The 23,493-nt window shown below is 39.3% G+C and overlaps 1 non-coding gene across 1 annotated transcript; it reads left to right on the forward strand.

The window, feature by feature from the left end:
- Positions 1-15,712: 15,712 nt before the first annotated feature.
- LOC138379376 (small nucleolar RNA U13) lies at positions 15,713-15,816 on the forward strand. Its single transcript, XR_011232138.1, has one exon. It is a non-coding gene; the product is annotated as a small nucleolar RNA U13 (small nucleolar RNA).
- The last annotated feature ends 7,677 nt before the right edge of the window (positions 15,817-23,493 follow it).

The following is a 23,493-nucleotide window of genomic DNA, read 5'->3' on the forward strand; positions in this document are numbered from 1 at the left end:
TACTGGCTTCAAGTTATTCCTTAAAGAAAACAAATGGCTGGAGAGAGAGAAAAATTCAGATGTAATAGCCCATCTTCATTTGGAATAATTAAAATGGAAGCAAGTTGTTATTGGTGACAAGGCTGATTTAGGGTATAATTTTTAGAGAGCTACATTTTATTTCTTTAAGGTGTATGTAATGGATTGACTGTTAAAATAATATGGGCAGGTAGATGTCCTGCCATATCTGTGATGGATAGGTGATTAATAATATTGTGATATTTTATAAAAAAATATGTACTGTATAGAAAATAATATAAATAAAAATAATATATGTACTGTATAGAAAATAATATATGTACTGTATAGAAAGTATACAACAAAGTTTGACATATACCTACATGATGGGTGCAACGCGCACTACCTGGGGAACCGACACGCCTGGAGCTCTGACTTGGGGGGAAAGGCGGTACATGGGCAACGTATGTAACCTGCAATTCTGTATCCCCCATAACAATAAGATGAAATAAAAAAAAAGAAATAAAATGTATGATTCCAGCACTCAGAGACAACTGCTTTTAATACAGATATGATGCATTATCTTATCCTTGGGGCCAATTGTGTTTTGGAATTCAGAGATTTTCAGATTTTAGTAAGGTAATCCAATGCTTATATTATAGATTTTATGATATCCTCAGTGGAGTGTGAGGCAGTGCTTCATAATCAAATGCAGTAATATTTTTGCAACAAAATGTGTAAGTATTCACTCTAAGCAAGATAAAGACTATAAATAACCTCACAATTGTTCACGTCATATTTTGATACCAAATGAGTTATAAAATATTTCTATTTCAGAGTCCTTTGTATTTTAGAATTGCATATAAAGGATTGTGGATTTGTATTTTAGCACAACATTTAGACGATTTCTAAGTACTGATGTGGGGTTGGGGCAACAGGGCACTTGAGCAAGTGGTACCTACAGGGGAGAGGAGACAGATAAGTACATGGAGGATACTTGCATGCCAAGTTCATCTGCTCAAAATGTATGTGGTTGTTCCTACTTTTCTTTATGGTAACTGTGATTCAGACCACCAAGAAACTGCCCGTGCTAGGCATCATGGGAGGAGTTTAATGTATACAGAGATTTGTGCTCTTCATACTGATACAGGTATATTTAAAAGATTGGGGTCTTGGCCCTTCAAAAGCTACCTGATAACAAGGAAATGCTGCCCATAGGGATTTTTCTGTATCCACCCTTGTTGTCAGGCCTTTGATAGCTTTGGCCTCAGTTTTGCTCGTGGACGTTGACTCTCATATTCATCCACTTGGATCTGTCATCCCCTGCTGGGGGTGACCCTACATTTGATCCTAGCTCTGTTCCCAATTCTCTTTAGCTCAAAGGCCAGATTGTGGCAGCCTGCCCATGCTCTCCAAGCAAACAAATCCCATCCTATCTCTGGTTTCACTTTAGCAAATCTGTTTTGGCACTGACATTTCACAGTGACCCTTTCCTGCTCTACTTGGTCAAGTTAAGACAAGCATGACCTGAAAAACGGTTGAGAAAAAAATAAAGATGAAGGTTAAGTGCATGCAGCATCTGTTCAAATTGAAGAGATAGCTTGAGAGGCAAGTGTTAGAATTAAGCAAGTAAATAACAGAGCGCTGTGAGTCATTGGTTTGTAACTTGACGGCTGCCTGTCTGTGCCTCTTACTGTGTCTGTGCTCTAGATTTCAGCATTCTACCAGATAATGAGTATTTTGCAGAAGCGAATGTCAGAACTCTTTCTTCTATGCAAACGAAGAGAGGGAATTTGGTGAAATGATAACTAACGGATGAGAAAATATTGAAAACCTATAATTACCTGTGATAAACAATATGTTATGCTTTCTTTTCTCTGTTCTGAATCTGCCACTGCATTTTTTTCTTGTCTAATGCAGTATTTCAGGCAGGCATTGCTTTTCAATTATATATCTCAAGCTGAAGTTCCTGCTGTCAGGTAGAATGAAAGAACATTTAGGTTATTATGTTTTCCCTCCCTTCCTCATGGACTCCAAGTGCCTATATGCTAATATAAGCCCCAATGACAGGAAGTCCAAATGGAAATGTTATTAGAAAGCTATGGATATGTAGTTAATGAAATATGTATGGTTACAATATTGCAGGACATGTGTAATATTGATGGGAACTCAACTGATCTCAATATTTAATAAAGGTTTAATTGAAAATGTGGATATTTGGGGGAGTGAGTTGTTTTATTCTTTTTGTGAATGTGGCATATGTTAATTTCTTGCTGAGAATTTGTCTGGTGGATTCAATTTCCTTCTGTAATTTCTCATTTTGAATTTCCCTTTTTTGGAAGTGTATTTCTGTATGCTGGTCTGGACTCTGGCATTCCTGAATGTCCTAGGGTGAGAGAAAGAGTAGTAATATGTTTTGAGGCACTCTGGAGCAGTTAAATGGGCCACTAATGATTCCCTATGGTCTATTTTAATTGGCACTTGAACCTACTCTTTGAAAATTTGGGCCAATAACTTAGCCTTAGACACTGTTCTTAAAGAAGACTGAATGTCTAGTTTAGGCATTGGTTAAAATGGTGGATTCTAGGAAGTGGACTTATGCAGACTGTAATTGCCTGTGTAATTACTAGAGATTGTGCTTGTAGTTTGGTTGAGCTCTGGCCTTTTATTGAATGCCAAGAAAATCACAGGCCATATATAATAGATCATTCATATTGAGCAGTGGAGAGTCATATATAGACAACTGGAAAGTGTAATCTATCAAAGATACTGTCTCCTTGGATTTACAAGATTATTTTATTATCATATCTTATTTCAACTATTTGTCATTCTGAGAATTTATACAATTTAAAACAAAATGATATATTATTTTGCATCTTTTTTGCCAAATGTTTTATTTTATTTTATTTTTTTATTATTATTTCAGCATATTGTTGGGGTACAAAAGTTTAGGTTACATATATTGCCCGTGCCCTCCCCCCGCCCCGAGTCAGAGCTTCAAACATGTCCATTGTATGCTCATTTTTTTCATGAAATCTCTTGTGAAGAGAGATATGTGTTCCCATTTTAGAACTGAGAAAACTGAGTCATAGAAAGGTGAAGTAATTTTCCCAAGTTCACCCATGGAGCTAGGAAATGGCAGAGCTGGGATTCTAAGTTAGATCTATCTGTACAAAACAGAAAACGAAAAATGGTTGGATCCTCAGGTATACAATATAAAATGATATAAAACAAGATAAATAGAAGAAACATTTTTTTTTGTTGAGACAGGGTTTCACTCTGTCACCTGGGCTAGAGTGCAGTGGTGTCATCATAGTTTACTGCAACCTCAAACTCCTGGGCTCAAGCGATTCTCCTGCCTCATCCTCCTGAGTAGCTGGAACTACAGGTGTGCATCACCACGCCCAGCTAATTTTTCTATTTTGTGTAGAGTCAGGGTCTTGCTCTTGCTCAGGTGGGTCTCGAACTCCTGACCTCAAGCGATCCTCCCACCTAGGCCTCCCAGAGTGCTAGGATTACAGGCATGAGCCACCATGCCTGGCCTAGAAGAAACAATTTAAGAATTGGTTAAAATTTATCTTCGAGATTTATTTACCCTTTATGGCCTATTTCATTGTGAGACTGACTAAGTTTTGGATTAGAGTAGAGAATATGGATGACTTGGCATGAGAAATCTTTATGTTGGAGAACCAACTTATAACACCCAGTCACAGGGATCATATCTAGTTGTGGGGCATAGCACTTTTGTCCTATGAGCCAGACTAAGTACTTTAAACCGGTGCTGAAAGAATTATTATGCTGCCCATTCATTTACTTAGAGTGAAAGAACATATATTTCCAATCAAACAACCTACTTATTTGCCCATTGGGGAGTGGGATGGAGAGACAAGTTCACTAACAGGTACATTTTATTTAGCCTACTTTCCATGTTGTATGAAGATTGCCTGGAAGGGTGTAGGCTGTGGTGCAGTACCACTCTTGGGGACTCTGGGAAGCCAGAGGTGGGATGCCAGAATTAGGATGTGTATAGAAAGCACTCAAAGTTAGGAGCTTTAGCTCTGACATCAGATTTCCTGGGTTGGAATCCTGCCTTTGCCACTCACTATGTAAACTTTCTGAACCTTAATTTGCTCAATTGCAAAACAGGGATAAGAAGTGCTTTCCTAATAGGGATTTTGGGAGGACTGGATGTTTTGTTACGTATAAATACTTAGAATGATATCTGGCTCATAATAATCCCTCAATAAATGTTAAATGTTGGCCATTATTCCTTTTAGCTCCTATGTGCTGGTTTGGACTCCGGTATTCCTGAAGTATGGCCCAAAGTGGAATATAGTTGTCCCTTGGTATTCATGGGTAATTGGTTCCAGGACCTCCTGTGAATACCAAAATCTGTAGATGCTCAAGTTCTTGATATAAAGTGGAGCAGTCTTTGCATATAAACTATGCACATCCTCCTATATGCTTTAAATCATCTCTAGATTACTTATAATACCTAATATAATGCAAATTCTACATACATAGTTGTTATACTGTATTGTTTAGGAAATAATGATAACAAAGAAAAGTCTTCACATAGTCAATACAGATGCAATTTTTTTCTCAAATATTTTCTATCAGCAATTGGTTGAATCCACAAATGCAGAAACCCATGGATACAGAGGGCTGATCGTATATGGTCCTTTAGAAAAATGACTATGATCTAATTATATTGAAAGCATTTTGGGGAGTGTTTTCCTATCTCTGGGAAGCTAGCCAAAGAGATGACTGATATCTCCCGTGACATCCAGCTGGGTTCTATATTTATCCCATTTTTGATGTTTCCTTTCCTTGGGTTTGTATGTGGTTGTAGCACTCCTACTGCAATGTGTCATTTCTGTCCTGGAACTGATGATGAACATGTTCACTAAATATGCCCAAGTGGAAGCAGGTTTTCTAGAAGTGCAGTAACATGCATTGAGAAGGAAATTGATTAGCCAAAGAAGACTTTAATTGACTTGTCCATGTGAGTTTGTCATTTTAATTATTAGGTTTTTAATACTAGCAAGTCAGTTAATGGCATCAAGAAAACAACTGCTATTGTCAGAGAATAAATAATGGTAGTATAGTCACTCTAGTGTGAAGGTTATTTTTGTATCACATTTCATTGTGCTAGCCTGTCTGATTTATGGCTGTAACTAACTGACCCTGGCTCTGGCCCTATCTGCTCACACAGTAATTTTAAGCACGTCTCTCTCAAAAATACCCTGCCAAAGTATTTATGGGAGTTCCCAGGGGTTATCTTATATGAGCTCTGAATTAGCCAGACCACCATCACTGCTGCTGATACTGTGCCCCAGATGCTCTGTGCTGCTGCCTTGCCAGCCTGCTGGGTCCTGATGATTGTCCTGGCTATTGATGTTGTCAATCCTCGTGGAACAATGAGACCTTGGCAGTCAACTGCAAAGTCAGAAGGGACATAGGTTTCTCCTTCCTGCATTATGCTCCCTTAGGGGAGTCTCATAGCATGGTCATTTGGGCCCTGAAGTGTTACGAAGTTTAGTCAGCACATTTTTGGCCATTACTCACAGTCCTTGCATACCAGAGCACACATTTGCCCAGTCAGAGGAGTTGGATTGAGATGTCTGAGAGTGTTTTGAAGGATACTTCTGTTGAATACAGGATTCTAGGTGTTTTGTTTTTCTTTTAATACTTTCAATATTTCACTCCACTGTCTTCTTGCTTGCCTGGCTTCTGATGATAAGTCGATGTAATTCGTATCCTCATTCCTCTTGGTTTCTTTCAAAATTTTCCCCTTGTTTTTGGTTTTCCTCAGTTTGAATATAATATGCTGAGTTGTAGATTTTATGGTGTTTATCCTGCTTGGTGTCTTCTGAACGTCTTGAGTCTGTGGCTTGGTGTTTGTCATTAATTTTGGAGAATCTCAGCTATTATTATTTCAACTATTTCTTCTGTTTCTTTCTATCCAAATATTTATAATTTTTTAGCTTTTTATTCTTGAGGTTCCACATTTCCTCTTGGTGTTATTTCCCTTCTTTTTTTTTTTTTCAAAATTATCTTATTTATTTATTTATTTTATTGCAGCATATTATGGGGGCACAAATGTTTAGGTTATGTATATTGCCCTTGCCCCCCGCCCCGTGTCAGAGCCTAAAGTGTGTCCATCCCCCAGATGGTGAGCATCGCACCCATTATGTGTACATATACCCATCCCCTCCTCCTCACTCCCATCTGCCTGACACCTGATGAATGTTATTCCTATGTGTGCACTTAGGTGTTGATCAGTTAAAACCAATTTGATGGTGCAAAGTAGTGCAACCTCTGTGGAAAGCAATATAGAGATACCGCAAAGAGATACAAGTAGATCTACCGTTATTTCCCTTCTTTCTGAAGAAATTTCTTTAGCAATTAAGAGCAGGCCCCCTACTTATGACTTTCTTTTTCATTGAGAATTTAAAAAATGTTTACCTTCATTCCTAAAGGATATTTTCACTAGATACAGCATTTGAGATGACAATTCCTTTCTTTCAGCACTTTAAAAATGTCATGTCACCTCCTTCTGGTCTTTGTCATTTCTAATAAGAAATCTACAGTCCTTCATAACATTATCCCCTATAGCCAATGCATCATTTTTCTCTGCTTGTTTTCAGGATTTTTTCTTTGTTGTTAGTTTTCAAAACTTTGAATATGGTGTATTATATCTTGGCATGAATTTAACTGGATTTATCTGAACTTGGTTCTCTTAGCTTCTTGAATATGTTGGTTTATGTCCTTTTTTCTTTCTTTCTTTCTTTGTTTTTTTTTTTTTTTTTTTTGAGACAGTCTTGCTCCATCACCCTGAGTAGAGTACAGTGGCATCATTACAGCTTAATGCAACCTCAAACTCCTGGGCTCAAGTGGTCCTCCTGCCTCAGCCTCCCAAGTAGCTGGGACTACAGGCATGCATCACCACACCTGGATAATTTTTCTATTTTTAGTAGAGATGGGGTCTTGGTCTTGCTCAGGCTGCTCTGGAACTCCTGAGTTCAAGCGCTTCCCCACCTCGGCCTCTCATAGTGTTGGGATTACAGGCATGAGCCACCACGCCCGGCCTGTAGGTTTATGTCTTTTGCCAAACTTGAGAAATTTTCAGCCATTATTTCTTCAAATATTTTTGCACTCTACTATTTTTCTTGGTAAACCTTTTGTTGCTGTTCCACAGGTCTCTGAAGCTCTGTTCATTTTATTAAGAATTTTTTTCTCTGCATTGCAGAGTGGCTAATTTCTTTAGACCAATCTTCAGGTTCACAGAATCTTCTTTCCTCTCCATTCTGCTTTTGAGTCATCTAATGAGTTTTTTAAAATTTCAGTTATTGTATATTTTAGTTCTAAAGTTTCCACTTGGTTCTTTTTTATACCTTTTATTTCTTTGAAGATATCTTTGTATTCTTCTGTTTGTTTCAAGTATTCATAATGGTTCATTTGAGCATTCTTATAACAGCTTCTTTAAAGTCTTTATCAAATAATTCCTAGGCCTTATATTTAGGATTTAGGATTATATCGTGGACATTTTGAATATTACATTATGAGATTGTGGGTCTTGTTTAAATCCAATGAAGCAAGTCGATTTTTTATTTTTATCAGGCAATTGATGTGGTTCAGTTCAAACCACAAGTTCTAACACATCTGTGTGCTGAGGTTTCTATATCAGTTTTGTTTCAAAACTTTTGCAGGGCTATTTGAATGTTTCCTGCATGTGTGCTACCCAGAGGCCAGACTGGGACCTGGGTAGTGGTCTATCTGTTTTCTAATACCTGCCATGCCATTGCTACAGGTAAATGATTGCCTAGGGGCTGGGGCACAACAGAAATGAGAAAGAAGGAAAAGAAACCAGGGGTTTTCCTCCATTTTATGAGTGTTAGGAGTTTCCTTTCCTGTTCCTTGAGCCACAGTTAGAGAGCTGCTTCTGGGGCTTTCTCTATGTGCCACAGTACTTACTTTTGGGTTCCTGGCTGGCTTGATTTCTAGCCAGGGGATACAGGAGGGGAAAAAATGGTAAACTCACTGCAGGGTTGGTGATACCCCAAATTCTGATGTTCTTACTATCCCTGCTGTTATTTACTTTTCAGAGTCCTTGAATAGATGCTTCATGCATTCTGTCCAGGTTCTATGGTAAATTTCAGTGAGAGAAAAAGTCTAGCATGTGCTTATTCCAATTTATCTGGAGCCAAAACTCAATTCTGCTCTTTAGAGTAATTTTGGTTTGTCACAGGAAATGATTCATTTTCTTTTTGGGAAAAAGTTTAAAAAGTTAAGACAATTAACTGGAACTCTTTGGTACATAAAAATGTTGTTTCTTCTTGGCTACAGCAATTTTAAGTTTTTTTAAGGGGAGATGCCTTAAGTTCAGCAACTGTTCTCCCTAATTTTGACTATAAGCTCTCTCACCATTCCCAAGATTGGAACATAAAAGATGGTGGTTGGGCATATAAAGCCAGTATATTAGCTGGAAAAGACAAGATTTGAACTCAGGTATGCCTAATATCATAGCCTAAGATTTTTACCACCATACTCTGCTGCCTTCTTAAGTTAAATACATGCTACCCTATACCCACATTTTTTACTGACTGATACATAATTGTTGTTTGGTCCCTTAACCCTTCCCCTCAACCTCTATGGGAGGAATATACTTCTCTACCCCATTGATGATGGGTTTGGCCACGTGATTTTCTTTGGCCTAGAGGTGGTGGATTGTGGTTCCCTACCTTTTGACTTTGGGCTTGGCCATATGACTAAATAGACCTGGAAAAAGCAGAGACTTGGATTGTGATTTTTGTGGTGGCTTTGCCTTCTTGCCTCTCTGCCATCATCATGAGAAGAACATGCCCAAGGGATCCTGCCACTTCAAAGAGGATAAGCGACATGTGTGACATACCTGGACCCAACCCACAGCTTGGAGCCAAACCCATCTGCATCTGACCTAGGTGAGTGACATATGAGTAAATAAAATAATGATTGTTGTTTCAAACTTCTGAGTTTGGAGATGGTTTGCTTGGTTTGCTATGCAGAATTATTGTGGCAACTGATAGACTGATTATGACCATGTACATATTTAGTTGAGAATTTCTTCTGTTTTCACATGAAATTTAAATGAACATATGATTTTGCTTTAAATCCAAATACGTAGGAATAGATGTCTTTCTAATCTCTTCTGTCTTCATTGCTTATTCTATTTTCACCTAGAAGACAGCTCTTACTAAGGAAGGAGTTTTTCTTTAACTCCAGCTCTGCTGGTTCTTCCAAATTCTGCCAGGTCTATTTGGGGCTTCAAAACATGGTGGGGACTTGCTGTGTGAGGAATCAAAGTTTCTACTTCCCCAGCCTGGACTTATTACTCTCGGTCCCCTTTATAAATGCAGCGCCAGCATTTCTGTAGGTCTCTCTGCGTGGCTCTTGCTGACAAGGAGCCACAGATCATAGGGCTGTGTTCTGGTGCACTCCTCATGACTTTGTCTTTTCCCATGTGATGTAGTGAACTCTAAGATTTAGACAGACTTAGGCTCGAATACTATTTCTATCCTTTAATGTCTGTGGGACTGAGGGTAAGCTACATACCATCTCTGAGCCTCAGATTTCTCAAATGTGAAATGGGTGATAATCTCTGCCCAACCTCCCTCACAGCATCATTATGAGCTTCAGGAGCTCTGTAAAGGTTAAGAAGATCTTATGATTTTTGTTATTTACCTTGGGAATGTTTAGCAAGCTAGTAGCTTGTAGCACTCACCCCTAGTATTCTCTTCTTTATCTTCCTTAGGAGAGGAAGTTTTCAGAGAGCTGGAACTTGGCAGTTCCATTTTACCATCTCTGGCTTCTGACACAGCCTGGGCTCAGCAGTCTCACTCTCCCTCTGCACCCTTCTTCCACCATCTGAATAGGAGGATCCTAGCCACTCTCACCATATGCCTAGGACCCAGAGAATCCTGTTTCCTTGACGACAGGAATGAGGGTGTCAAAGTGAGTCAGCTTTGGGGAGCTGAAGCAGTGGCAGGGATGCTGCCCTTGGCTTACGTTGATTTTGGCTTCTTGGGTTTGTTCCCACTAATTTTTCAAATGCAGAATGAGTATGTGACATAAGGACTAAAGAAAAAAACATGTAGCCTACCTGCTTTCTTCCAGCTGCACAGGCCCTAATGCTGTTTTGCAAAAATAGGAAGCTTTTCTATCACATTCTTGGTGGTCTTTTTAGAACCACACAACCTGTGGAGCCTGAATATAATTATTATAATTGTGATCGCATTTACCCTTTGGTTCACAAGCTTAATTGATAGGGCTTTACAGTGGAAGGGAGCTCTCTTGTTGTTATTTACCAAGTGTCAGGTGGTTTACATCTTTATATCATTTGCTCTGATTTAGTCCTGACATCAGTTCTTTCATTCCCATTTTACAAATCAGGAAAGTTAGGGTTAGAGTTAATAATTACCAGAGTCAGAAGTTATACCACATCTGTCTAAATCCAATGTTTTTACTTTTCATGACACCACACAGCCAGTGCTTACATTTTGCTTAGTTTTGGTCATTCAGGGAGGATGGTAATATGTGCTCTACCATCATTTTGATAAGCAGAGGTTAGAGCCAGGATATGGAATCAGACAGCCCTGGGTTTGAATTTTGGCCCTATCATTTATCTGCTGTATGATCTTAGAAAATTTTATTTAACCTTTCTAAGTCTCAGTTTCTTTTGTTTATGATTGCCATTTTTTAAATTATTTGTGCTTTAATTAGTGCTCACTGGGTGCCAGATGCCCTCTGGGAGCTTACAGTTATCACTTACTGTGTAATTTATTATGTTCAACATGCCCGACACTTTCATTTCATGGTAAGGATTGAAAGCTTTCAAAAAGTGGATAGGATTTAAGGTAAGCATGCAGAGTGAGGGGAGATTTGCCATGGAAAAAGGTAGAAGGAACATCTGGCAAGACTACATGATTGGCAGAAAGAACAGCATGTGCAAAGGGTAAGAGACATGAGTGAACTTTGCAGGGTTTGTGAGCAGTTCAATTTTGCTAGTGCAAAAAGTGTGATATGGGAGTGGTTGGGAATGAGGTGAATACCTAGGGAAGGCAAGCTTAGGGAAGACTTGTTAATACTATAGAAATGAGCAGATCTTATCCTGTAGGATAAGAGGGATTTGGTGCTATCACTGAACCATCCAAACAACTCTGGTGCCTATTGGTTCAGCCACCTTTCCTTAGGTCAGCTATTATTTGCAGCTGAAAGCATTCTACCTGAGAAATATCCCATGGCCTACAGGACAACCTTTCCAAGTCTCAGTTTCTTTATGGGAACAATAATAGTGTTTCTCTCATAGGGTTTTTGGGTGATTACATGAGATGATGCATGTGAAGGGACTTGTGTAGTGCCTGGCATAGTGTCTGGAGCATAGCAAACACTTAATAAATATTGGCTTACAAACTATCTGTCTCAAAGTAGAAGTATCATTAGAGCCAAAATCTATTCTGTTTGCTTTTACAGGATATCAGCAGGTTCTTGAGAACTTAGTTATAGGAGGTTAGAATTAGAGGGGGTCTTAGGATTGGTTAGTCCAAGCTCCTCATTTTGCATATGGTGAACTGAGCTTCAGAATAGGGGAGTGACATGTATTTCTGTTATCCTCCACTGCTTCGGATTGCAACTCACGAGGTTTCCCGATAAAGTCAATGACCTTGGACAAAGGATTTCATCTATCTTGGCCTTTCTTTATCCATTTGAAAATTGGCAGTGATCTATCTCTGTCTTTCTACTTAACAGGCCTTGGATTTATTTACTAGGAGAAAATGAGATTTTAGGTACTTGTGATTAGAAAAGCATGCACTTCCTTGAGTATACTCCTGTTTCCCACACTCCATGTACACTCATGCTTCCCAGGCCAGGCCTTCAATTCAAGAAGTGTCTTCTGTCTCTGGATATCTCTTTACCTGCTTTGCAACAATTATTGCCCAAACTTCCTTGTCCTGTGTTTCATTCCTCTTGGGACCTGTTGTTGTCTATCAAACTCATGTGATAAAGTAAAATATAGAATAAGGTGTTAATGGTTAATGTATTACCTTTCCCATATATTGTATGTATATTACCAGAAGCCTTCCATCATAAGAATGTTTTTCAGATGGATTTCATGCATGAAATTGTAGACTTATAAAAGAGAGCAATTTGAGTAAGTGGCTTCTCTTCTCACACCACCTGGATAGCCACTTGGAAAATATTCATCCTTTTGAGCATCCTTAGAGAAAAATGGAGAATCTTCTTAGGGCTACAGTGAGGTGTGGCCTTGCCTTGGTATCCTTTCACAGCAGTGGATGGGTAGAAGTAAAACTTACCTCAGCTCTTACTGATGGGGCCTGACCTGCTTGGGTTCTGAGGTTGGAAGTTGGTATTTGAGATCTTTTAAACAGTATTTAACAGGATGAGGATTGAGATATGTCTTAATCTGGATAAAATCAGCAAGAGGAATCCTGTGGGGATCTCCTGCCATTCCTTTGAAGACAATCAAATCTAGACATCACAAAATAACTGGTGCTCATTTTCATCATCCTCATTAGTAGAGACACCAGCATACGGACTGATCATAAAAGCTGGCCCAGCCCTGGTAATTGGAATGGGAACAAATTATTTTCAACCAGTATGTACAGTGAGGTGCTGGGACAAAAGCTCTTCCTGCCTTGCCATTAGTGCTATGTCTTTTCCTATTATTAGTCTCAGCGTATAAGAGGAAGGGTTTGTAAGCATCATCTAGTTCACCACTGGTAGGGGTGACTTGCCCAAGGTTGCAGAGTGAGTTCATGGCTTAGTGAAGAGTATAGTGCAGGGCTCCTGATGCCCTACTTTGTGCTCTTTCTAGTGTACCACAATGTCTCTCTTGTATAGGTTAAGACAGCACAGATAGGCACCATGGTCTCCAGGAGACCCCTGTCTAATATATATGTATGTATGTGGGTATACATGTATACACATGACATGTGCATGTAGTTATTAGAATAATAGCTGGTGCATAGTTATCCCTGAAACATTTTAACTATTGTTATTATTACTGATGACATTACATACATATGCACAGCATATGTGAGAGCCTTGAGACTCTGTAGCCCACTCTTCTTAGTTCATTGATGAAAGTTTTAAAAATTCTTTCACGTATTTTAAATCTTCATAACAATCACATGGGGTTAGCATTCTTCTTATTGTTGTTGTGGTTTTTGTTATCCCCAAGCCACAGATGAAATAATAGGCTCAGAAAAGTTGAGTAGCTTGACCAAGACACACAGCAAATCAGTGATGGAGCTGAGTTGACCAAGGCCAGTGGTTATACTCCTACACCAGAGCCTCCTTTCCAACAACTATAGAGTAAACCTGGATAGCTCAGCCAGTAGAGCCTTTGACATGTAATCTGAGGGCCAAGAGCTATAGAAGAGGTATCAGAGCAGGCTCAAAGTCCTGAACACAGAGAAGGTCAGTAATGTATCTGCAATAGCAGGTCCAGGGACAAAGAGGAGCTGTTGTGTACGTAGCAGATGCCTGAGAGTAGGAGTTGAGGGGCAGTGGCACCTAAGATAGACCTTTGCTTTTCATCCAATTCTGTAGGATCAGCCATGCTCGTGAGAGTATCTCTCCTCATCTCAACTCTCTCTCCATTGTGCTCAAGAAGTGCCATCTAACATTTAGTAATAACATTCATCGGGTGTCAGGCAAGTGGGAGGGTGGAGGAGGGTATAGGTACATTCACACCTAATGGGTGCAGTGCGCACCATCTGGGGGATGGACACACTTGAAACTCTGACTCGGGTGTGGCAAAGGCAATATATGCAACCTAAACATTTATACCCCCATAATATGCTGAAATAAAAACAACAATAAAAATAACAAAAAGAAGTGCCATCTAATTGGAATGCAACTGACAAAAATAATGAACTCAGATCAATTTAAGAGGCCCAGATCCACCATGAGAATAGAATACAGCAATATATTTGAGAAACAGAAGGTAGAGGAAAAGAAAGAGAGAGAACATGAGAGAGGGAGGGAAAGAGACATGAAAGCATTTTACAGGCAGGATCTAAATGTATAAAATATGGAGGTAAAAAGCAAGCAGCTGTGTGAGAACAAAAGAATATTCTGCTGCTCCTTATTCTGCTTGCTGCCCAGACTCTTCAATTGCAGCTCCTACTAAATAATAATGTGGGCTCTCTCTTTTCTCCTAGCTCAAAGAGAATGGTAAAACAGCAAAATACTCAAAGTTACAGTACGGCCACAGATAAAAGTTGATGACAGATTCCCCCCACCCCTTACTCCCACTTTGGCAGCCCCTAGTAGAGACACACAATGATAGTGACTATATTGGACAAAGAAGGAAAAGAATATTGAGCCAAGCTGGGGAAGGGAGCATTTCTTTGGTTCCCCAATGGGGTATTTTTATGATTGCTAATGTCTGTAGTATTCAATTTTTTGGCAGAAAGTGAGGGTGGAAGGAAAGGCTAGTTACTCTGGTTACTCTCAGTTCTCAATAGGACACATTATCTTAGATGTGAAAGTCACACGTCAGATAGGATCATATACATTAATTTCTAGATTCTTCTGCAGATTAGGAAAGTTAAAGAAGAAGTTGGACTCTGAATTCTACCCATGTACAGGAAGACATGAAATGGTGAAATGATATTCCATGTTTTAGAAAGGAAGTAATGCTGGATTGCATGAACCATAAACTGACAAGCTTGATGTCAATCTTAGACAATGATTCTAGAAATTGCTATTAAAAGATGATGCAAGGGGGGGGTGGGGAAGGGAGGGATATATACCTACATGATGGGTGCAATGCGCACGACCTGGGGAACAGACACGTCTGGAGCTCTGGCTTGGGGGGAAAGGCGGAACAGGAGCAACGTATGTAACCTGAAATTCTGTATCCCCCATAACAAGATGAAATAAAAAAAAAAAAAAAAAAAGATGATGCATAAATCCAAAGAAGAGTTAGCAGTGATTAGTGGGAGTTGAAATGGATTTACTGAGAAGTCTTATAATGTTAACATCATGCACTTATTTGATAGGGTTGGTTGAGTGAGGGCTCTGGGGAAATGTAACATATACTATGTATGTAACTGTCATTCTGGCATTTATCAAGACTTTTTATGACATCTTTGTGGAACATATGAAGATCTGTGGACTCACTTATACAATCACATCAATTAGTTTATTGAGGTAACACACCCAAAAGGTATGGGTACAGATCTGAATATTGTTAATGACAGTTTCTACTAACAAGTCACAGTGTACTGTCTTTAACCCTGTCCTATAAAACATTTTTATTAATATAATAACTTGGCTGAAGTTATAAAAAACCCAGGCTCATTAGATTTATAAAGGGATAGTAAACACAATGGATACCAGAATTAGGAGTCTACAGATTTTGACAGGTTTGGTGAATGGGCTGAATCTGCAAGATGACATTTAATAGACATATGAATAAAATACTATTGGGGTGGGAATAATTAAGAAACTGATTGCCAAAATACAGAGTGTGGCTTAGCAGACACCATGTAAGAAAAGTTTAGGGATTTTAATGTACAATGAGGTGAAATGTAAGTTAGTTGTGAGATGTGGCTGTGCATTTTGAAGCCACATTATTATAGTGATTCACACACCTGGTTTCCCAGGCTTTAACCCAGATCAATTGCATCAGAAACTCTGGGAATAGATCCTTTTGTAGTTCCTAAGCATGATGGTTGGGTTTTCCTATGTCTGTGTGAGATGTGTCTCCCTCAAACCCTGTTATGACGTCAGCATGCTACCCATCTGATGTGGAAAAAAAAAAAAGAAACTCTGGGGGGTAGGGCCTAGGAATTAGTATTTTAAAGCTCCCTAAGTATGTCCAATGGGAAACCAAGGTTGGGAACCACTTGATAGTAGAATCTGAGGGAATTGATCATCCCGTGGTAATGGATATTGGTCAAACTATCCCTGGAATATTTCAGTTAGATAATACCTTTTACAAACTGGAACCCATTCATAGCAGAGTGACCAGCATGGTAAGGGGACTTGAAGTCATGCAAACTGTGCCATGTGAGGAATGTTACATGCTCAATCTCATGGAAGACACAAAAGTTGTCCTCAGGTGAGTGTTTCAGAGATGAGAACTAGAACAAAGAAAATGAAGTAACATGGACATAAGGTTTAACTCAATAAAAAGAATAACATTTTATCAGGACTGTCTAATGATTTAACGGTCTACCTCAGAAATAAATGATTGCCATATACTTTGGGGACTCCAAGGCATTTGACTGGTTAGCCACTTGGTGAGGAGGGTGTGGAGGTTTATGTTATTCATGACTCTTTTGGTGGCACATGAAAGAAACCTAATTCATACAGCTTAAAAATAGAGTTTATTGTTTCATGTAACAGGAAAGTGACTTCAGAAAGGGATGATTCAAGAGATTAATATCATTAGGCTTTGCCTCTACATTTTTTTTGACTCTGTTTGCCCTTTCTTTGCTTTATTCTGCATGCAAGACCTCTCTATGTGATGCCACCCATGGAGAGAGGATATTTTTTCTGATACTTCTCAAAAAAAATTCTTGGAGAAACATTGATTAGCACAATCTTAAATGGATCAATGTGGCCAGAAAGAGTGTGTATGTGTGTGTGTGTGTGTGTGTGTCTTTTGGGAGCAGCGTGGGGGAACTAGATAGGCAAAAATAATAGGGGCCTCAGGCATTGGATATGGTTAAATGAGGATCCCTCCCAGCCCTGGAATTTTAATAATATTTGATAGTATGGCCAGAATGCAGCAATAAATATAGAGCATGACACTTTCTATGGCTCATCAAATGTACTCTTTTCTCTAATCAGGCCCATCTGTCCTTTGTGTCCTTCCCTGTCTTCACACCTTTGTTTGTGCTGCTTAATCTTTTTGAAAAGACCTCCAATTACTACATCATAACCCATAGTTCAAGACTTGTCTCAAGTCTTGCCTCGTCCTCTGCTAGCCTACACTGATCTGTGCCTCCTTTGAACTGCTACAGCAGTCTGCACAGTTAAACATTTCCTTATATCATGTCTTGAATTTTTTTCTATTTCTCAGTATGAGTTAGTCTTGTAATTGTAACTAACTTTATTGCAACTGTGAGTTCCTTGAAAACAGGGGCAATGCCTTATTCTCCCTGTGCCTGGCATAGAGTTGAGGACACTGTATGGGCTTGTTACCTTTATTACTATGTATAAAATCTCTGAACTAACAATGGATTAGGTGGCAAAGACAGGGGTATTGCCATCAATAGGTCTCTGTGGAAAAAAAGTGACACTACGAAAGTGAGCATTGGAACCCTTTCCCACTGGTATAAGTTCTGTCCCACACTCATGCTGCCAAACGTGTTTCCTTGAATTTTGGGCTCTAGGAATGGGTAGATTTTCCTTGTTACTCCTTTACTCATTCATTTATTACAGAATAATTTACTAATTGCTAATGTTATGCCAAGCTCTGTTCTAGGTGTGGGGGATACACAAAACCCCTGTTCTCAAGGAGCTCCCAGGAGGAAATAAAAAAGCAAAATTAGATACTTAAAGTGCAGCATCAATCATGGGGTTACAGTTCTGGATTAGATGGAGTAAGCACATTCTGCCCTGTCTCCTCCACTGTATACAGCTATAAAACCCAATTAGAATGAATGGCACAATGAGGAGTCTGAGAAATAAATAGTAACATACTGAGCAAGAACCAGAATTCAAAAGTGCCACTGAACTGGTGGTAAGTATACCATTATTTTTCCTCTTGTATACCCTGGCCTGAACTCAGCACACCAGAAACCTGGAAGTGGGCATCAGGGACCAGACAGAGAGAGTTTTAGGAGAAGCAATCTAATCTGGCTCAGAGAATGGAAAAGGGAACTCCTAACACTTAATGTGGAAATTTCTCATTTTTCACCTCTTCCTTTTCTCTGAAGAAATCTTGTGGCAATAGTGACAGTCACTGATAACTGGAGCCTGCAGGAGCTAAAACTCTGAGGGTGGAGAATCTTCTTCTCTTTCTGGTGGATCTGTGGTTCAAAGAGAGTTGGGCTAGTGCCCATTGCTTTTTTCCCCCCTGTTCCCCACCACTTGGCCCTAAAACAAGGGCACAATTGCAAAACTGCATAGCAGAGCAGGGTAACTAAAGCCCCGCTTAGGCCAGAGGACTGAAGGGAGGATCTTAGGGAAGTAGAAAATACCGAGAGATCACAGAAAGAGAGAAGCTTGGGAAAGTGGCCCTATAAAGTTGTTTATGAGCTCCTGAGCTTACCCTGAGTGAATATGTGTGGAGTAGACTCTATTTGGCAGAATAAAGACTTTGAGAACTAAACAAACAGATGGACCACCACCCAGGTCCTGCACCATCCAATGATAGGCAGGCATGTGGGGTATACCTGGAGAGTGCTGGAAAGGCTTTGAAAATGGAATGGACTTTGGAACCACAACCCATAGAAGGTGGTATGGAATTTGTGCCTGCTAAAACACAGACATCAACATCAACATTCTGTCTAGGATTTAAACAAGTTCCAGGGCCTTATAAGGTAAATTCAAAGCATCCAGGATATAATCCAACATTATTACGCATTTGAAAAATCAGGAAAATCTTAACTTGCATGAGAAAAGACAATCAACAGATGTCACTCTGAGGTGATGAGTGTTGGACTTACCTGAAAAGATTTTAAAGCAGCTATTATAAAAATATGACAAGTAAGGGCAAAACCCTGGAAAGAAATGGAAAAATAGAAAGCCTCAGTAAATACATTTTCAAAAAGTATAACAAGAACCAAATGGAAGTTTAAGAACTGAAAATATACAATAACCCAAACAAACAAAAAAATCACTGGATGGGCTCATTAGAACAGCGTCAGGATGATTTCATGGACTGGGTTACACTTTAGGTGCTTGTTAGAGAACAAATATTAGGTTGTTAAGTATGAAATGTCCAATTTCCTTAAGTACTAAGCTTGACAGTTGATATCTCTGACATTTCACTTTGACACTTCTTGTTTTATTTTTATTTTGAGGGTACATCCTCAGTCTTTCAAACACACATTATGGCTTGTGATTATCTTTCAAATTTTTTAGAGCAATTTTTGTGAAACCATGGATAAGTCAAAAATTCATGTTATTTTTGAATATGAGTTTCATCCTGGAACCAATGCAGCGCAGACAGCTTGAAATATCAACGAAGTGTTTGGGAAGCATGTGGCTAATGAACACACAGTACATCAATGGTTTGAAAAGTTCCATTCTGGTGATTTTAATTTTGAAAATGAGCCATGTGGGCGACCTGAGACCAAGGTGTATAATGATGAGCCAAAAGCTGTACTGGAAGCGAATCCATCTCAACCTATACGTGAATTAGCAGCAAGATTTGAGGTTACTATTCCAATGATATTGGACCATTTGAAACAAACCAGCAAGGTAGAGAAGCCGGATAGATGAATTTTGCATGAATTAAACAAGTGTTAGAAGAGAAACTGTCTCGAAGCTTGCCTTTCTTTGCTGTCACAACATAAAGGCGAACCATTTCTACACCGTATCGTTATGTGTCATGAAAAATGGATTCTTTTTGACAGTCGCAAATGTTTGGCACAATGGTTGTACAAGGAAGCGCTAAAAAAGTCCAAAACGGAATATTCATCAAAAAAAGATGATGGTGTCTGATTGGTGGTTCAGGGCTGGTATTATCCACTACAGCTTCATGAAACCTGGTCAGTCAATTACAGTGGATGTCTACTGCAACCAGTTGGATGAAATGATGAGGATGCTTGTGATTAAGCAGCCGAGATTGGTCAACAGAGACAGGCCAATCCTCCTGCAAGACAACACTTGACCACGTGTTGCACAAACAAAGCTGCTCAAACTACAGAGGCTGGACTTAGAAACTCTCTGTCATCCACCATATTCACCAGACCTTGTACCAACAGACTACCACTTCTTCCAGGCTTTGAACCACTTCTTGCAAGGAAAAATATTCAATTCTCAACAAGCTGTGGAAAACGCCTTTCCTGATTTCATCGCCACTTGCTTTCCAGGCTTCTCTATTGGCATAAACAAGCTACCATTAAGATGGCCAAACTGCGTCAATAGTTTAGGCAAATACTTTGATTAATTTTACTGCTTCTTGTTTGAGATATAATAAACTACACTTTTGATTTGAAATTGGACATTTCATACTTAATGACCTAGAAGTGACCCTAGTGGAGAAGAATTGTATTATCTATTGCTGTGTAACACATGACCCAAACATGTAGCAGGGTAAAACAACAAACATTTATTATTTCATAGAGTATCTGAGGGTCAACAATCTGGGAGTGGATTAAATGAGTGGATCTGGGGGGTCTCTCATGAGGTTGCAGTCAAACTGTCAGTGAGGGCGTAGTCCTCTGCAGACCCAGCTGGGATTGGAGAGTCTTCTTCCAAGCTCACTCACATGGTTGTTGGCAAGTCTCAGTTTCTTGCCAGATATTGGATGGAAGGCCCCAGTTCCTTGCCATGTGGGCTTCTCCCTAGGGCACTTCACAGCATGGCAGCTGGCTTCCCTCAGAGCAAGTGATCCAACTGGGAGAGAGAGAGAGAAAATGAAAACGGAAGCCACAGCCCTTTTTCATGACCTAATCTTGGAAATGATTACTCAGTGAGTCACCAAGTCCAGGCCATGCTCAAGGGAAGGGGAATTAAACTCCACCTCTTGAAGTGTGGGAGTATCAGAGAATTTGTAGATATATTTTTGAAACCACCACAGGAGGGAGATTGTCCTAGGTGGAGGGAATCAGATTCAAAAGTACAACATCAAGAAAAAGAATTAAAAATGGACATTTGGGACTGTTTCTATCTCTATCCAGTTCAGCTGGGCTGCTCATTAAGTGTCAAGTGGTCCTTGGAAGCCTCTTCCTTTATCTGTTCTTTCTCTCTGGGGAAGGCAGCAGGTCCAGGGCAGTGCTCTCACGCTAGGGGATGATGAGGACCTGTAGCCCCCACAGTATTTTGTTTCAGGATCTTGGAACAAAGGGAAAAATATAAAAAAAAATAATTTCCTTTAGTTGTAGGTGTATGCCTATAGATGTCATTAGAGGCTGATTGTCTTTGATAAGCCTCCATTCTGCCATTGCCTTCCATCTTCTTACTAGCTAAATCACTGTAAGTCAGTTCTGCTGTAATGTCTGTTTTGAAAATGTGAATTTGTTCCAATGCGATTGATATATTAGGGAACAATTTGAGCATGACATGAATTTCGTGTTTGTTTGAGCATGATTCCATCAGCAAGAAACGCTAGGTGAATGCAGAAAATTACAGCCAGCTCAACCGAGCTGTGTGGTAATACATAAAATGCACACCTCAAACATCTACCAGCCATATCCATCCACATTTAGTGTTACAACTTTCCATCTGATTTGAGATAAGCCTCTTTCCAACACTTCACAATAACTCACAGGCTGCAACGCCCACATCCACAAACAAACTTTAGGTCTTTTCAAGGTAAAGTGTTATATTTATTGTATTGTTTATGTATTTCTTAACCATTAACACATGTAAAACTGTGCTGCCATTTCTAGCTGGTTTTTAACGTGTCACTGATATTTTTATTGTAGTTCCTCTAACCCCACTTTCCTCATAAGCCCTGCAGTTTTTATTGTGCAATTTTGCATAGTGCAGTAGTTTTTAAAGAATGCATATGTTATGTTGTAGCAAAACTGATTGTATTTTATTTTTTACTTACCTAGCATAGTGAATTTGGGTGGACTTGGAAAGGGATGAAAATCAAGTCATTGAAGATTCTATATTGCTGAGACAAAAAGAACAAGGAAGAGAAACATTCAAATATTCCACATTCAGTGGAGTTGCTTACCTTTGGTGGAGGATCATTCTGAGCTGCTATCTAAAGACTGACCTTTGGTGGATTTTCTCACTAATAGTTGTTTGTTATTCCTGCTTCTGAGATTCCTGCTTTTCTGACCTTGAGCATCCTCTTCCACAGCAAGCAGTTCTGTTATTTTGGAGCATAGGACAGTGAATGGGTAGTGAGATATCGTTAAAGAATTTGGATTTTTATTCTCCTGCTTCTCTGACCTTGAGCAAGGCTACTTAGTTCCTAATTGATTTCATATCCCCTCTGAGAATATGCCTTTATGACCTGCTAGTGGTACTTGACTTTGGGTCTGTGGCACCTGGTGCTGAGGTGGTCACAATCAAGTTCCAAGGTGTTCTGGGGCATTTACAATAGGGAACATCTTTCTATTGCCTTTGGGACCACATTTGACTCCATGAAAGGAGGCAGAGTAAGATTAATTATTTATTTCTCTTTCTCTTCCTCTTCCTCATCATTCTTTCAGTTCTTTATCTTCATGAAAGCAGTGCTGTGTAGTAGTTGAGGATTTGGGCTTTGGGTCCACCACTAAATGGTGCATGACCTTGGGCCACTTAACTTCTCTGCACTTCAGTTCCCTCGTCTTTAAAATTGAGATTATGATAGCATTTACTTCACATGCTTGTTGTAATGAATGAATGAGATAATGAAAAGCACTCAGAACTGGGCTAGTTGCTTTACACACATGATCTTAATCAATATCTAAAGTATGAGGAGTCAGTATCTATTTAGACTCAGGTGTAGATAATAAAATGATTCTGTGCTATTAAATTCTGTCAGTGGGGAAATGTAGTTGCATTTATCCACAATTCTTTAGCACTTAGCTATGGCATTAAAAAGGTGCAATTGTAATTCAGTTTTTATTTATGAAGCTTATAAGCATTGACCTATTTTTTTCATTGCCTACATCTCTTACTCTTAGGGTCAAGGTTATCAAGGCAGAGATGCTTCTATATAACTTAGGGTGAAGATTGAATATTTAGGTTATACAACTCTAACAACAGAAACATATATTAGGCTGCCAAACCAGTACATTAAAAGAAATGTTAAATGAGACTATAATCTCACCAAGGGCAGAGATGTTGTCATTTTTTTTCTTGTATCTCCTCAACATCTAACAGAGTGGTTCTCAACCAAGAGGAATCTTGTCCCACCAGGGGACATTTAGTAATGTTCGCAATCAATTTGATCATCATGATGTCATGACTTGAGGGCAGGGGCGCTATTGGTATCTAGTGGATAGAGGCCAGGGATGCTGCTAAACATCCTACAATGTGCAGGATAGCCCCTCCCCTCCAGAGAATTATCCTGCCCCAAATGTCAATAGTGCTGAGGTTGAGAGAAACCTTGCTCTAATACAATACCTGAATATTAGGAACATTGAAGCCTCTTCATAAATGTATATTGAATGAATGAATAAAGTTTTGTGGACAAAAGGTGATATGATAGCAGAGACAGGGTGTGGCAGACAATCTCATGGAGAAGGAATTGCAAGAAAGACTGACATTTAGCCAATTGGTGTTAGCATAATACAAAGACCAGTGTTTTCCCTGTTCAGACATCAAGTCATATCTGTCTGGGCCTGGGCAATATGGTTGTTAAAT

The sequence above is a fragment of the Eulemur rufifrons genome, chromosome 30, assembly GCF_041146395.1.
Source record: "Eulemur rufifrons isolate Redbay chromosome 30, OSU_ERuf_1, whole genome shotgun sequence".
In the NCBI taxonomy this organism is placed as follows: Eukaryota; Metazoa; Chordata; class Mammalia; order Primates; family Lemuridae; genus Eulemur; species Eulemur rufifrons.